Genomic DNA, 17,480 nt, shown 5'->3' with positions numbered 1-17,480 from the left:
CTTCAGATAGAGCACTAATCTCCAGAATCCATAAAGAACTCAAAAAACTCTACTCCAAGAATTCAAATAATCCAGTCGACAAATAGGCTAAGGAAATGAATAGACACTTCACAGAAGAAGATCTACAAGCAATCAACAAACATATAGAAAAATGTTCAACATCTCTAGTAATTAGAGAAATGCAAATCAAAACCACCCTAAGATTCCATCTCACCCCAATTAGAATGGCAATTATCAAGAATACGAGCAACAACAGGTGTTGGCGAGGATGTGGGGAGAAAGGTACACTCATACATTGCTGGTGGGACTGCAAATTGGTGCAGCCACTCTGGAAAGCATTGTGGAGATTACTTAGAAAACTTGGAATGGACCCTCCATTTGACCCAGCTATCCCACTCCTTGGCCTATACCCAAAGGACTTAAAATCAGCATACTACAGAGATACAGCCACATCAATGTTCATAGCTCCTCAATTCACAATAGCCAGACTGTGGAACCAACCTAGATGCCCTTCAATTGATGAGTGGATAAAGAAACTGTGGTATATATATACAATGGAATATTACTCAGCCATAAAGAATGATAAAATTATGGCATTTGCAGGCAAATGGATGAAATTGGAGAATATCATGCTAAGTGAGATAAGCCAATCTCAAAAAGCCAAAGGACGAATGATATCGCTAATAAGTGGAGGATGACACATAATGGGGGGGAGGGAAGGGTTAGTGTTAGGGTTAGAGTTAGGGTTAGGGAGGGGGGCAAGTATGGAGGAAGGAAGCACTGTATAGAGGGAAAAGAGGGGTGGGAGGGGTGGGGGGAAGGGAAAAATAACAGAATAAATCAAACAACATTGTTCTATGTAAATTTATGATTACACAAATGGTATGCCTTTACGCCATGTACAAGAGAAACAACATGTATCCCATTTGTTTACAATAAAAATTAAAAAAAATTTTTTTAAAAAGAGAAAATTTCTAAATATAAAAAAAAAAGATGATTCGCGAAGCAAAGCATGAGATAAGAGAGCAAATGCAGGCAATGAATGATAATACCAATAAGCTGAAAGAGCACCTGCAGGAAGCAAAAGATCATTTCAACAAAGAAATAGAGATTCTCAAAAAGAAAACAAACGGAAATCCTTGAAATGAAGGAGACAATAAACCAAATAAAAAACTCAATGGAAAGCATCACCAACAGACTAGACCACTTGGAAGACAGAACCTCAGACAATGAAGACAAAATATTTAATTTTGAATATGAAGTCGCCCAAACAGAGAAAATGGTAAGAAATGATGAACAGAATCTCCAAGAACTATGGGATATCATGAAAAGACCAAATTTAAGAATTATTAGGATTGAGGAAGGCACAGAGATACAAACCAAAGGAATGAACAACCTATTCAATGAAATAATATCAGAAATTTCTCAAACCTGAAGAATGAAATGGAAAATCAAATACAAGAGGCTTACAGAACACCAAATGCACAGAATCGCAACAGATCCACACCAAGGCACATTATAATGAAAATGCCTAACATTCAAAATAAAGATAGGGACGGAAGGCGGAAGCAGAGCAGGAACGGGAGGCAGAGCCGGGGGAGCTGCTCTAGTAGCTCCCCCTGACTCCAGGCCCAGCTGCTCAAGGGGGAGGAGTTACCCCCGCTCTTCGGCATCTGCACATAATATAATGATGGCAGTGACCTAAAACCCTCAGGAAGCCCTGGGGTCATGGCCCAGAAGCACCCCGGAGAAAGAGGGTTGTGTGGAGCCCACCAAAGTGGTGGTGCCTCCCTCAGAACTTTAGGATCCTCCGGGGACCCTGAAATACTTTCATTCTCAGGACTCAGGGACTCAGCAGGGACTGCCCCTAATGGTACCCGCTGCTTCACAGAGCACTCTGGTCCTAAGTACACACAACCCCCAAACCCAGCCCACTGGTCGGATCCAAGCCATGGCCCCCCAAGGGGTCCAGGACCACCTAGGGAAGGAAAGGACCCTGATCAGAGTGAAGAATCTTCAGAAGAGTCAGGAGTGAACCAGGAACTCTCAAGAGAGAATGAGGCCGGGTACCAAGAGGATGGGAACCCTTCTTTTCTTTCCATTCCATCTGCTTGTAACTGCCAGGGAACCCCTGGAATCCCTGAAGGGCCATATTCTGAGCAAGGAGATGGCTCTTCTAGCAACTTTTGCCACCATTGTACCTCTCCAGCCTTGGGGGAAGATGAAGAGTTGGAAGAGGAATATGATGATGAAGAAACTCTTAAATTCCCCAGTGATTTTTCACGTGTGTCCAGCGGAAAGAAACCCCCATCTCGAAGACAGCGGCATCGCTTTCCAACCAAGGAGGATACTCGGGAGGGTGGCCGTAGAGATCCCAGGTCTGCTGGTCGACATCGACTGGGCAGGAAATGAAGTCAGGCAGATAAGCGCAGAGGCCTGGGATTGTGGGGAACAGACTTGGACAGGCAGGCTTCTGGTGGCTGATTGAACTGCTGGTATTGGTGGGAGAATATGTGGAAACTTGTGGCCATCTCATCTATGCATGCAGGCAGCTGAAAGGCAGTGATCTGGACCTTTTTCGAGTTTGGGTGGGAGTCTGGGCAGGGAGGGTGGGGGGCTGGGCCCAGATGATGTTCCATTTTCTAAGCCAAGGGCTTTACTATGGGGTTGGACTGTTAACCCGTTTTCTTAGGTTACTGGGTGCTTTGCTGCTCCTGGCTCTGGCCCTCTTTTTGTGCTGTCTGCAGTTGGGCTGGCAGTTTCTGGTGGGACTGGGTGACCATTTAGGCTGGAGGGATAAGGCCACCTGGCTCTTCTCTTGGCTAGATTCTCCAGCTTTGCAGCGTTGCTTGACTGTGCTGAGAGATAGCAGGCCACGGCAGCAGCTGGTAAGAATAGTTCAGTGGGGTTGGCTAGAGTTGCCTTGGGGCAAGCAGAGGACTAATAGACAGGGGAATGCACCCGTAGCTAGTGGACGCTATTGCCATCCTGAAGAGGAAGTGGCTCGACTCTTGAGTATGACTGGGGTTCCTGAGGATGAGTTAAACTCTTTCCATGTGCTTGGGGTTGAAACCACAGCATCAGATATTGAGCTGAAGAAGGCCTATAGGCAGCTGGCAGTGATGGTTCATCCCAATAAAAATCAACATCCCCAGGCTGAAGAGGCTTTCAAGGTTTTGCAGGCAGCTTGGGACATTGTCAGCAACCCTGAAAGGCAGAAGGAATATGAGATGAAACGGATGGCAGAAAATGAGTTGAGCCGGTCTGTGAATGAGTTTCTGTCCAAGCTGCAAGATACCTCAAGGAGGCGATGAATACTATGATGTGTAGCCAATGCCAAGGAAAGCACAGGAGGTTTGAAATGGACTGGGAACCTAAAAGTGCCAGATATTGTGCTGAATGTAATAGGCTGCACCCTGCTGAAGAAGGAGACTTTTGGGCAGAATCAAGCATGTTGGGCCTCAAGATTACCTACTTTGCACTGATGGATGGAAAGGTATATGACATCACAGAGTGGGCTGGATGCCAGCATGTCAGAATCTCCCCAGATACCCACAGAGTTCCCTATCACATCTCATTTGGTTCTCAGATCCCAGGCACCAGTGGTAGCCAGAGGGCCACCCCAGATGCCCCTCCCGCTGACCTTCAGGATTTCTTGAGTCGGATCTTTCAAGTACCCCCTGGCCAGATGTCCAATGGGAACTTCTTTGCAGCTCCTCAGCCTGGCCCTGGGGCCACTGCAGCCTCCAAGCCCAACAGCACAGTACCCAAGGGAGAAGCCAAACCGAAGCAGCGGAAGAAAGTGAGAAGGCCCTTCCAACGTTGAAGCCCCTTCTCTTTTTTCCTCAAATCAATGTCAGGGAGTCAAAAGGGCTGTGTACAGCACAGGATGGAGTTTGATTTGATTATTTTTAAATATTTTAAAAAGGGAAAATGTTAAGCTTAAATTGTTCACTCAGTACTCATAGGAAGCCCCTGAACCACTCGCCTTCCTCCCCCAGCACCCAGGAACTGAATCTTGTCTTCTGACAATACCAAAGAAATAGGGGGTGGTTAGAGCAAAGAACCTAAGGCCTGGACCTAGGCTGGACAATGTATCCCTTTGAGGTATGGGAACTGGGTATTTCCCTGGGGTATGTAAGCCTTTGCCTTGTCATTTGCTTTTATAGCAGATGATATTACACCACCCCTGCTTTTTAAACTGAGTCTATCTTATTTCTTGACCCATTTCAGGGTGAAACCCCCTCCTTTACTCTGATATACTAGTTAAGACAGAACAAGAAAGCATGTAGCCCTAATTTTGAAGATGCATAGAGTTCAAAGAGTGTAAACTGTTGAATTTCACCTTGTGGGGAAATCACCCTACTTCAGGCTTATTGCTGCAAGGATGGCCAAAATTAATAATTTTTAAGAAGCAGACTCATGCCTTCTGCCTTTGGGTGAGGAGAAAGGATAACAGGGTTCCTAGAAGCCCTCTTGTGATCCAAGGGTTTGTATTTTTTTAAGTTTGTTCATATTTGTATGTACATATCTATTTAAAGCCAGGGACTATCTTTCTATAAATATATAACTGGCAAAAATAAATAAAAAAATAATGATAGGATTTTGAAGGCCGCGAGAGAAAAGCATCAGATTACATATAGGGGGAGACCAATACGAATAGCAGCTGACTTCTCAACCCAGACTCTAAAAGCTAGAAGGGCCTGGAACAACATATTTCAAGCTATGAAAGAACATGGTTGCCAAACAAGAATCCTATACCCAGCGAACTAACCTTCAGATTTGAAGATGAAATAAAATCCTTCCATGATAAACAAAAGTTAAAAGAATTTACAAATAGAAAGCCTGCACTACAGAATGTTCTCAACAAAATATTCCATGAGGAGGAAATGAAAAACAACAACGGAGGTCAGCAAAGGGAGGAACTACCTTAGAGAAAAACCACCCAAAGGAGAAACCAAGCCAACTTAAAAACCAAAAATAAGCCAAATGACTGGGAATACAAATCATTTCTCAATAATAACCCTGAACTTTAATGGCCTAAACTCATCAATCAAAAGACTTAGATTGGCAGAATGGATTAAAAAGAAAGGCCCAACAATATGCTGCCTGCAAGAGACTCATCTCATAGAAAAAGACATCCACAGACTAAAGGTGAAAGGATGGGAAAAAACCTACCATGCACATGGACTCAGTAAAAAAGCGGGGGTTTCCATCCTTATATCAGATAAAGTGGACTTCAAGCCAAAGTTAGTCAGAAGGGATAAAGAAGGACATTTCATACTGCTTAAGGGAACCATAAATCAGGAAGACATAACAATAGTAAATATTTATGCCCCAAACAATGGTGCATCCCTGTACATCAAACAAATCCTTCTCAATTTCAAGAATCACATAGACCACAACACAATAATTCTGGGCAACTTTAACGCACCACTGTTACCACTAGATAGATCTTCCAAACAAAATCCAACCAAAGAAACCATAGAACTCAATAACACAATCAATAACCTAGACTTAATAGACATACATAGAACATTCCATCCATCAATGAGTGGATACACTTTCTTCTCAGCAGCACATGGAACCTTCTCAAAAGTAGACCATGTGTTATGCCACAAAGCAGCCCTTAGGAAATGCAAAAAAATAGAGATACTGCCTTGTGTTCTATCAGATCATAATGGACTGAGAGTAGAAATCAATGACAAAATAAAAAAAGGAAATTACTCCAAGACTTGGAGACTAAATAATATGCTATTGAATGAAACAAGGTAACAAAAAACATCAGGGAGGAGATTAAAAAATTCTTAGAGGTCAATGAGCATGATGATACAACATATCAAAATCTCTGGGACACTATGAAAGCGGTACTAAGAGGAAAATTCATTGCATGGAGCGCATTCCAGAAAAGAATGAAGAGTCAACAATTAAATGACCTAACATTACAGCTCAAAGCCCTAGAAAAAGAAGAACAGAATAACAGCAAAAAGTAGTAGAAGACAGGAAATAATTAAAATCAGAGCTGAAATCAATGAAATTGAAACAAAAGAAACTATTCAAAAAATTGACATAACAAAAAGTTGGTTCTTTGAGAAAGTAAACAAAATAGATAAACCCTTAGCCACACTAACAAAGAGAAGGAGAGAGAAGCCTCAAATTACTAAAATACATGATGCAAAAGGAAATATCACGACAGACACCACTGAGATACAGAACATAATGAGAAGGTACTTTGAAAATCTGTATTCCAACAAAATAGAAAGTACCGAAGATATTGACAAATTTCTAGAGACATATGCTCCGCCCAAACTGAACCAGGAGGACATACACAATTTAAACAGATCAATATCAAGCAATGAAATAGAAGAAGCCATTAAAAATTTACCATCCAAGAAAAGCCCAGGACCAGACGGATTCTGTTCTACAAGACCTTCAAAGAAGAACTCATTCCAATACTTCTCAAAGTACTCCAGAAAATAGAAAAGGAGGGTACCCTACCAAATTCATTCTATGAAGCTAATATCACCCTCACAAAGATCCTTAACAAAATATTGGCAAACCGTATCCAAAAACATATTAAGAAAATTGTGCACCACGATCAAGTGGGGTTCATTCCTGGAATGCAAGGATGGTTCAACATTCGTAAATCAATAAACGTAATCCATCATGTCAATAGACTTAAGGATAAGAATCATATGGTTATTTCAATTGATGCAGAAAAAGCATTCGACAAAATACAACACCCTTTCATGCTCAAAAGACTAGAAAAAATAGGGATAGTAGGAACATACCTGAACATTGTAAAGGCTATTTATGCTAAGCCCATGGCCAACATCATTCTTAATGGAGAAAAACTGAAACCATTCCCTTTAAAAACAGGAACAAGACAGGGATGTCCTCTTTCACCACTTCTATTCAACATTGTCCTCAAAACTCTAGCCAGAGCAATTAGGCAGACTAAAGAAATTAAAGGGATATGAATAGGAAAAGAGGAACTTAAGCTGTCACTATTTGCGGATGACATGATTCTATAATTAGAGGATCCAAAAACCTCCTCCAGAAAACTTCTAGACCTCATCAATGAATTCAGCATAATAGCAGGCTATAAAATCAACACACATAAATCGAAAGCATTTTTATACGCAAGCGACGAAACAGCTGAAAGGGAAATGAGGAAAACAATTCCATTTGCAATAGCCTCAAAAAAAATAAAATACTTGGGCATCCATCTAACCAAAGAGGTAAAAGATCTCTACAATGAAAACTACAAAACACTGAAGAAAGAAATTAAGGAAGACCTTAGAAGATGGAAAGATCGCCCATGTTCTTGGATAGGCAGAATTAATACTGTCAAAATGTCCATACTACCAAAAGTGCTATACAGATTCAATGCAATTTCAATTAAAATCCCAATGATGTACCTCACAGAAATAGAGCAAGCAATTATGAAATTCATCTGGAAGAATAAGAAACCCAGAATAGCTAAAGCAATCCTCAGTAGAAAGAGCAAAGCAGGGGGTATCACAATACCAGATCTTCAACTCTATCACAAAGCAATAGTAACAAAAACGGCATGGTATTGGTACCAAAATAGAAAGGTAGATCAATGGTACAGAATAGAGGACACGGACACAAACCCAAATAAATACAATTTTCTCATACTAGACAAAGGGGCCAAAAATATGCAATGGAGAAAAGATAGCCTCTTCAACAAATGGTGCTGGGAAAACTGGAAAACCATATGCAACAGAATGAAACTAAACCCCTATCTCTCACCCTGCACAAAACTCAACTCACAATGGATCAAGGACCTCGGAATCAGACCAGAGGCCCTGCAGATTATAGAAGAAAAAGTAGGTCCACATCTTCACCTTGTTGGCTTAGGATCAGACTTCCTTAACAGGACTCCCATAGCACAAGAAATAAAAGCAAAAATCAATAATTGGGATAGATTCAAACTAAATAGCTTTCTCTCAGCAAAGGAAACTATCAGCAATGTGAAGAGAGAGCCTACAGAGTGGGAGAATATCTTTGCCAATCATACTTCAGATAGAGCACTAATTTCCAGAATATATAAAGAACTCAGAAAACTCTACACCAAGAATACAAATAACCCAATCAACAAATGGGCTAAGGAAATGAACAGACACTTCACAGAGGAAGATGTACAAGCAATCAACAGATATATGAAAAAATGTTCACCATCTTTAGTAATAAGAGAAATGCAAATCAAAACTACACTAAGATTCCATCTCACACCAATTAGAATGGCGATTATCAAGAATACAAGCAACAATAGGTGTTGGAGACGATGTGGGGTAGAAGGTACACTCATACATTGCTGGTGGGACTGCAAATTAGTGCAGCCACTCTGGAAAGCAGTGTGGAGATTCCTTAGAAAACTTGGAATGGACCTACCATTTGACCCAACTATCCCACTCCTCGGCCTATACCCAAAGGACTTAAAATCAGCATACTACACAGATACAGCCACATCAATGTTCATAGCGGCTCAATTCACAATAGCCAGATACTGGAACCAACCTAGATGTCCTTCAATTGATGAATGGATAAAGAAACTGTGGTATATTTATACAATGGAATATTTCTCAGCTATAAAGAATAATAAAATTATGGCATTTGCAGGCAAATGAATGAAATTGGAGAATATCATGTTAAGTGAGATAAGCCAATCTCAAAAAACCAAAGGATGAATGATCTCACTGATAAGCGGATGATGACACTTAATGGGGGGTGGGAGGGGGGCAAGAATGGAGGAAGGAGGGATTGTATAGAGGGAAAAGAGAGGTGGGAGGGGTGGGGGGGAAGGAAAAATATAACAATGTATCAAACATCATTACTCTATGTAAATATATGAATATGCAAATGGTATGCTTTTACTCCATGTACAAACTGAAACAACATGTATCCCATTTGTTTACAATAAAAATAAATTAAAAAAAATAAAAAAGACACTATTGGCACAGTAACGTGGCCAATGCACCAAAAGATGTAGAAAGAATTTCCCAGGGAGGAAGGCCCTGGGCCTCAGCTACTTTCCCAGTGGAGGGAGAATGAGAAAACTTTGACTCAGCAGGAAGTTGGTTGTAATAATCAGGGTTAACCTAGTTATATTCTTCAGATTGCAGGCTGTGGGCTGAAGGGAGTCAAGACATCTATCAATTCCATGCTATCCTCTGCTTTCTCAAAGACTACTGAGGTGTCCAGGTTCTCTTCTTTTTGGAAGGGAGGGGAACAAGTGCTTATTCTACCCTTCCTACATCTAGGCTACTTAATTACTACTTTCCTGGGTCTAAAAGAGACAGAAGCCAACTAATTAGACCAGCTCCCTTTGTGAACGTCACTTGAAAGCCTTTGGGTTGGCAAAACTGCCTCTGCGACGTTTCCTCTGAATTTACCCCTATAGGCCTTCCTCAAACTTATTCAGAGATATCTTCAATTTTGTGAGATGTGGACAGAAAGACTTGGTCCTTCTTCTACAGTTCTATCAGTAATCCCATCTTTGATTGGAGGTGGGCATGAGAGAGAAAGAACAGGAGCTAACAAGAGAAAAGCAAGGCAGTTTACACTAAGATACAGATTCAAGCCTGTAGATTGTGAATAGTCATCTAAAGCTGCAAAGAAGGAAGAATGATTCTCCCACACAATATGAACAAGTGAAAAATATTTTGCAAGAACCCTGTAATTCCCAGACCATAAGAAATTGTGTTAAAAAAAAGAAAAACAAACTTGAGTGAGCAGGGTCTAACCCTTCATCTTAAATCTAAATAAAATAAACTCATTCAATTAATACTTCTTCAAGTACAATCATGAAGACAGATGAAGTTGCTGAAATTCACACAAAGAATGGGATCAGGTGGCCTAATTACCTTAATCCCAGGCACCTCCCTTCAGAATGAGACAAACATCATTACCCTAGGTACATGTATGATTACACAAATGGTGTGACTCTACTTCATGTACAATCAGAGAAACAAGTTGTATCCCCCAAAATTATTTATTTTAAAATTTTTATTTTAAAATTTTATTTTAAAAAATAATTTAAGAAAAAGTCATGTGGAAAATATCTTTGAAGACCACAACTCATTTTCTCACCCAATATTATACACTTTCAGGATAGACAGATGAATTAAGATGTACATTTTAATAGGAGGAAAGTAGAAAAAGGAAAAGCATTAAGATTTTTAAAAATTATCAGCTACAGCCAAAAACAAGGTTAAAGTCCTTGTGACATTCAGGAATGGGAGTAAAAGAATGGGAGAAGGAGGGTGTCAGGTGGTGGGTTCCTGCTGTCCTTTGGCTTTACATCTTACCCCTACCTCCCACCTCTCCCAACAACTTGATGCAGCTATCAGCCTGCATCAGAGAGGATGTAATGCCCAGACCAACTTTTTATTGAGTTTATAAATTTTGCTGAAATTACACCTTGGGTCCATTAAACACACCTCTCTAAGATTAAAAATAAAAATAAAAAAAAACAAAGTAAAAAAATAGAGAGAGAGAGAGAGAGAGAGAGAGAGAGAGAGAATTAAGACACATCTTGAGTCTTCCAGGAAAGCAAAGTGAAAATACCACATGGCTTGGTCCCAGGAGTTCACCATGCCTAGAGTACTTCTATCACCACTGCCTCCCCTCCCTGCCAGTAGCTAAGTACAATTGAAGGAGAAGGGTCATCTTGGGATGTTGCAAATACAGCATTTGCTAGTGTTGACACCCTCCTGGGGCTGTGGTGGCAGACTGTTATGTCAGGAGCTCATTTCCTGGGAGTAGCAGAGAGAGCCCAGGTCCTCAAGGCAGCCTGAGATGGCAGCCCATACACCTCAGCAGGGTACCTTGCCCCTTTTCTCCAGTGCAGTTCAACCTTGAGGTTGTCTATTCCCAGTTGGTGATAAAACTTGAGCTGTTTTCCTCATAGGATCCCCTTCCCATCCCAAACTTGGGAGAGTGGTGGCAGGGGACAAGGGAGGATCACTGAGGGGGTAGGGTATGCCCTGGGGATAACCTCTTGTAGGTTCTTTACCAGTTGTGCAAAACCAGCATTTTGTGGCAAAATTTGTCTCCTTCAGCTGTCAGGGAGGCACTGTCTGAGTGCTTCATGTGCCCTGGGATTATCTGAGAGTTGAAGGTAACATCTTACTACATGCTTCAAAAGATGAACAGAAGGTTTATTGGACAGCTGCAGGACAATTTTACCCAAGATCATGGCAACATGGCAGAAACGTTCATATGTCTGACATACATAAGCCAAACTAGTGTAATCTAAGAGGATCTTCTGGCATCTGTTTTAGAAAGTTCACTTACAGATTCCATAATGTGCAAACATGGATAATTTCTGTTGTCAATAAAAGCATTGATTACTTCTTGTTCATCTGTTTTCACCAAGGCTCCAATAACTCCAAGGTTAGTAAGCCAAAGATACTCAAGGGGATGCGTTTTGCTGACAGTGTGCAAAATGGGGTACAAAAAAGTGGGATGTGTGCTGCAAGAAAACCTGACCTGGTTTCTGGGTGTGATGCCACACATTGTAGTAATGCCAGAGCATTGCAAACTCTGTTACACTGATGTGCTGTCAAGGTGGGTGGCTTGATAGATGGATAAATATTTACAATTTCCTGTAAAAGTACTGCAATAGTACCAAATAAATGCCACAGCATGGGTTCAAGGTCAGAAACAGATTCTTGCTTCTAACTGAGCTCTAGCAAAGCATTTTCCCTTGTCTCAGGACTGGACAGCTCATTGATCCACTGACAGTTCTTTTCTCTATCTACCTGAGTCAGTGCAATAGGCACAGGCACTGCTGTCACCAGGCTGTGCATGTAGGAAGCAGCTGCTGCTCTCTGTCTTTTGCTGGACACCCTCGATCCACATCCCCTTGATTTGTGGATGTTTAAATAACCTTGCCCATAGTTACCAATCCCTCCAAAATCCTGATGATGCTTTTCATTTCCTTAGAAGTATAGAATAGCATAGCAAGAACTGATAACTTTCCAATATTGAGTTTTCCCTTCCAGGAATATATCTGTCCATTTATACACATCACGGTTTACAGGGTTTTTTAATTTTAATTTTTAATTTTTTCTTTCTTTTTTTATTGTTTGTTCTATTTAGTTATACATGACAGCAGAATGCATTTTGATTCATTGTACGCAAATGAAATACAACTTTTCATTTCTCTGGTTGTACATGAGATAGATTCACATCATTTGTGTAATCATACATGTACATATGGTCATGATGTTTGTCTCATTCCACCATCTTTCCTTCCCCCTGCCCTCTCCCTTTCCTCATTTCCCTCTACGCAATGCAAAGTTCCTTCCCTTACTCCCTCCCCCCAGTATGTATCAACATCCACTTATCAGTGAAAACATAATGGCCTTTGGTTTTTTGGGATTGGCTTATTTCACTTAACATGATATTTTCCAATTCCATCCATTTACCTGCAAATGCCATAATTTAATTTCTTCTTTATGGCTGAGTAATCCATTGTGTATATATCCACAGTTTCTTTATCCATTCATCTATTGAACAGCATGGAGGTTGGTTCCACAAACTAGGGAATTGAGCTGCTATGAACATTGATGTGGCTGTGTCACTGTAGTATGCTGATTTTAAGCCCTTTGAGTATAAACCAAGGAGTGGGATAGCTGGGTCAAATGGTAGTTCCATTCCAAGTTTTCTGAGGAATCTCCATGCTGCTTTCCAGAGTGACTGCACCAATCTGCAACTTCACCAGCAATGTATGAGTGTGCCTTTTTCCCCACATCCTCACCCACACCTATTGTTGCTTGTATTCTTGATAATAGCCATTCTAATTGGAATTAGATGAAATCTTAGGGTGGTTTTGATTTGCATTTCTCTAATTACTAGAGATGTTGAACATTTTTTCATATATTTGTTGATTGATTGCATATCTTCTGCTTTGAAGTGTCTGCTCAGTTCCTTAGCCCATTTATTGATTGGGTTATTTGTTTTATTGGTGTAAAGTTTTATGAGTTCTTTTATATTCTCGAGATTAGTGTTCTGTCTGAAGTGCATGGGAAAAGATTTTCTCCCATTCTGTAGGCTCTCCCACCACATTATTGATTGTTTCCTTTACTGAGAAAAAGCTTTTTAGTTTGAATACATTCCATTGATTGATTTTTACTTTTATTTCTTTTGCCTTGGGAGTCTTGTTAAAGAAGTCTGATCCTAAGCCAACACAATGAAGATTTGAGCCTACTTCTTCTATTTGGTACAGGGTCTCTGGTCTAATTCCTAGGTCCTTGATCCATTTTGAGTTGAGTTTTGTGCAGGGTGAGAGATAGAAGTTTATTTTCATTTTGCTGCATATGGATTTCCAGTTTGCCAACACCATTTGTTGAAAAGGTTATCTTTTCTTCACTGCATATTTTTGCATCTTTGTCTAGTTTGAGATAACTATATTTATGTGGATTTGTCTCTGTGTCTTCTATTCTATACCATTGGTCTACTACAGGGATTTTTTTGTAGTTTTACTCATAATGTGTATTGCTTTTCATATTTATTTCTAAATAATGTATAAGAAGCTCTTCCTTGATATATATATAATATAATTTTTACCTAGGTATGAGAGTGTGTTTTATACATACATAATTTTATACATTTTATACATACCTACATACATAAATTTTTGCTTTTCTTTTATGCCTCTCGAATTCCCCTACATATTTTTATAGTAATATATATAGCTATTCTACTTTTCATTTTCTAATTTGCTATTTTAGATTTTATTTTCTGCTGTCTTAGGGATTGAACTCAGAACACTCTACCACTAAGCTATGCCCCCAGACCTTTTTATTTTTTATTTTGGAACAGGGTCTCATTAAGTTTTTAACACTGGCCTCAAAAGTACAATCCTTCTGCCTCAGCCTCCCAAATAGCTAGGATTACAAAAGTGTGTGCCACCTCTCCCAGCCTATTTTCTGTTTTTAATTTTAAATTCTCTGGCATATTTTCTTGATCTCATTCTAGTATTTAGAAGAAAACAACTGGCTCATTTATTTTTAAAAAGCATTTTAGAATATGGATTTTCCTCTGAGTATAGATTTGACCATGTGCTATAAATTATCATGTAGAAGAATATAAAGCTTTCATTGTCCTTAATTCCTAAATAACATGAAATTGCAATTATAATATTTTATTTTAGTTATTTAGGAGAGTTGATTTTTTCCAAGTCAATAAATGTTTATTTCTAAAAATTTTTGTAATCAATTTCTAATTTTAGCATATTAAGTTGAAAAAATTCTATCTGTATAAATAACTGAAAACTTCTTGTTTTCCTTATCTTCATTTTAAATAATTTTTCATGAATACTTAAAAGGCAATATATTCTCCAGAGTATAAACACATGCATGTAGCATCTTTATACCCATCCTTAATACATATGCATCTTTGTGACTAATTTTTCCATATACACTAAGCTCTAAAGTACACATGCTATATTTGTACTTTTTACTATTGTATCATTAGAGCCTGGCCCAAAGACAGGCATATTCGAGAAATTTGTAACTACATTTATCATTAATTTCATCTATTCTTTTTTCCTAAAAGATTCATCAAAAACTAAAAGATTTCTTTAAAAATCTCCTACTATAATTGCTTTGTTGAATTTTCCTTGCATGCTTAAAAGTATTCATTGGGAATACTTACTTTCTATATTTGGTGAATCAATGTTCATATCTGTTATATTTTCATTGTAGATTTTTCATCAATATTAAACCAACATCCTTGTCCATTTATTGCTTTTGGGAATTGATTTCTGTTTTGATTCATGTGGCAGTTCCTTTTTGTTGGTATTGTCTGAAACATCTTTGTCTAAATTTTTAACAGTTTACTGAAATTCTTTTACAGCTATTTCTCATTTTAAAAAACACATGAATTTTGTGCTTTTGTGGTTTTAAACAATATCAGCTTTTGACCTCTACATGGTGACATGTCATAAATATTTCTTATGCTTTTGGTTTTTATTCTTCCATTCCTTAACTATTAGGTGTTTTATAAATGTGCTTTATTTGCTGTTTTTACTTCCCTAATAAGTTAGGGAAACATACAAGGTGCTTAACAGTACATATTTTCATATATTTAGAATCATAAATTTTTTCAATACCTAAGTGAATAAAAGGAAATAATTTACTCCTCACTTATACAAAATTAGGAAAAAAGCATGCTTTTACTCTCAGGATACCCATGCCTACAATTTCCCATACACACTTTGAAAAAAATAACCCAGCCAGAAACATATTAGTAGTAGTAATCTCATTTATTATATACATCATTTTGGATTATTATACATCATCCAGGATTATTCTTGATACTTAATTTTTACTTCATCTATTATTACAAAAATTCTTTAGTCCTAACTTTGTGTTTGCTGTCAATGTTTATCCCAACTTTTAAATACAGTTGCCTCTTTCCTGAGTTCCTTTGTTTAAATTTATTTTCAAATTACAGAAGATATGTTTAAATATTTTTTCCACAGGGAAAATACATACATAGATGTAGTATAGTTTCTGATCATGTTCATATCACAATCTTTCTTTTGCTTTTAGATGAACTACTGCTGATTTATCTTCTGATGTTCAGGTTTGTAAGAGTAAAGCTAGGGTATTCTTTGTTCCTTTATACATAATTTTTATCTACATGTATACAGTACTTTAATTTCTATTATCTGGAGAAAGGCCTAATTTGCTCTAGGATATACCTACCCAATACAACTTTCTGTCACAATGGGAATATCCTACATCTGTGTTGTCCAAAACAGTAACTACAGTGGTGATCTACCTCATATGGCTATAAAGCACTTTAAGTGGGGTTACTGCAGTTAACTTTATTGTAATTGATTAAATAATTAAAACTGAAATGCCTACGCATGGGCAGTGGCTACTGTGTTGGATAGAAGAGCTACAGAACATCTCAAGATAGGGAGGGCCAAATGGAATTCTGTTTCTTGTATTTTCTTACTTTGTTTTTAATCTTCCTAATCAACTTTCTGTTGCTTGAAGAAACTAAACTTCCCTCTGGTTTCTTTGCTGAAGAACAAATATGGAATTTTGTTACTCGGGGTTCCTTTTCTTTTCAGATTCCTTTCAGTGGCTTTTGATTGCTTCATCTCCTTGGATCACCAATGGATTTCCCACTTCAGTCTTTTTTCTTTCTTAGCCATCTCTTCTCTAGAGTACAAGACTGGAGATGGTTTTTCACCACCAGTATATCTGGCTACTTCTTGAAAGTATTGTGAAAGGGAAGTACTGAAGTTTTGCTACCCCCAAACGATCTACATGATGGAGACGTTGTCACTTTTTAAAGAAAAGATTAATTGGGTTTGGGAAGCCTAGATGCAGGAGAAGAGTCTTTCTCTTTGTACAATGGTTCATTGGTTCAAATTTCCTAGTTTGTTTGTTTGTTTTCCACTTTTCGATTCTTCCTTCTTGGTGTTTTTGATATTTCTGAGTAGGCTAAAATGTCAGACTGCTACAACTAACTTCCATTCCTTAGTTATGCAACTTTCCTAGGTTGTTTTTTTTTGTTTGTTTGTTTGTTTGTATGTTTGTTTGTTTTGATTTTTTTCCTCTGCCACCTTGACTATCTCACCACAGCACCTTCCTGATTTTGCCATTTCTACTGTTCCTTTTCTAGCCACTTTCATACCTCTAGTGCCTTGGCAGCAAAATCAGCACTTCCCCTAGTCTCAAGACACCTTTTTCAAGACTGATTAAGCTCAGTTAAACTAGGGTACACCAGAAAGTACAGTAATCTATTTTTTTCGGTATCTTCCAGGTATCAAATTCACTTTGGGTCTGAATGTGACTGGGAACCTCTATAGAGTCTAAAATTACATAGAATAGCAATTGTCTTATGAGTTCCATGACAGATCTTTGCATCTATGATCTTGTTCTTCCTTTGTCTCTTATAGTACACATTTTGCTGTTTTTTTCTTTTCTTTTTGCTTGCTTACTTTGTTTTGAAAACAGGGTCTCACTATGTTGCCAAGGCTGGCCTAGATCTCATGGGCTCAAGTAAACCTTCTGCCTCAGTCTTCCAGTAGATGGGGCTACACTGGTGTCCACCATACCCAGTTATCCTCTATATTTTAATGGCACCTACTACACAGTGCTCTTTTCTCCAGGCCTATACTGATTTGAAGTCCCTTGCAGTTTCTGCTGCCCAACTCAATGCCACACTGGGACTACCAGATCTGTAACCCCCTAGTATGCCATCCCAATACTGGTTTGCAACATGAGCACGTTACTCTTTGAAGATGTTACCATTCTCACAAAATGAAAGTATCAATGTTATCTGTGTCATTATGGGCACTCCAGAATTCTAATAAGAATTCTGATTTCTATCTTGGCTCTAAGATGATCTTCCTGGTATTATACCTGTGCTTGATTGGAAACTCAAATTTACCACTTACCTTTCCATTCTTTGAGTCTCAGGGCACT

The 17,480-nt window shown here is 38.7% G+C and overlaps 2 pseudogenes across 2 annotated transcripts; one reads left to right on the top strand and one right to left on the bottom strand.

Moving 5' to 3' along the window:
• Positions 1-1,627: 1,627 nt before the first annotated feature.
• LOC306660708 (dnaJ homolog subfamily C member 14-like) lies at positions 1,628-4,351 on the top strand (annotated as a pseudogene). Its single transcript has one exon. The product of its transcript is annotated as a dnaJ homolog subfamily C member 14-like (transcript).
• A 6,526-nt stretch (positions 4,352-10,877) lies between these two features.
• Positions 10,878-11,837, bottom strand: LOC306662192 (CCR4-NOT transcription complex subunit 9-like; annotated as a pseudogene). The gene has a single exon. The product of its transcript is annotated as a CCR4-NOT transcription complex subunit 9-like (transcript).
• Between the last annotated feature and the right edge of the window lie 5,643 nt (positions 11,838-17,480).

Source organism: Sciurus vulgaris (assembly GCF_902686455.1).
Source record: "Sciurus vulgaris genome assembly, chromosome: 5".
In the NCBI taxonomy this organism is placed as follows: Eukaryota; Metazoa; Chordata; class Mammalia; order Rodentia; family Sciuridae; genus Sciurus; species Sciurus vulgaris.
The sequence above is the reverse complement of the archived record's forward strand: the minus strand, read 5'-3'. Positions and strand labels throughout refer to the sequence as shown.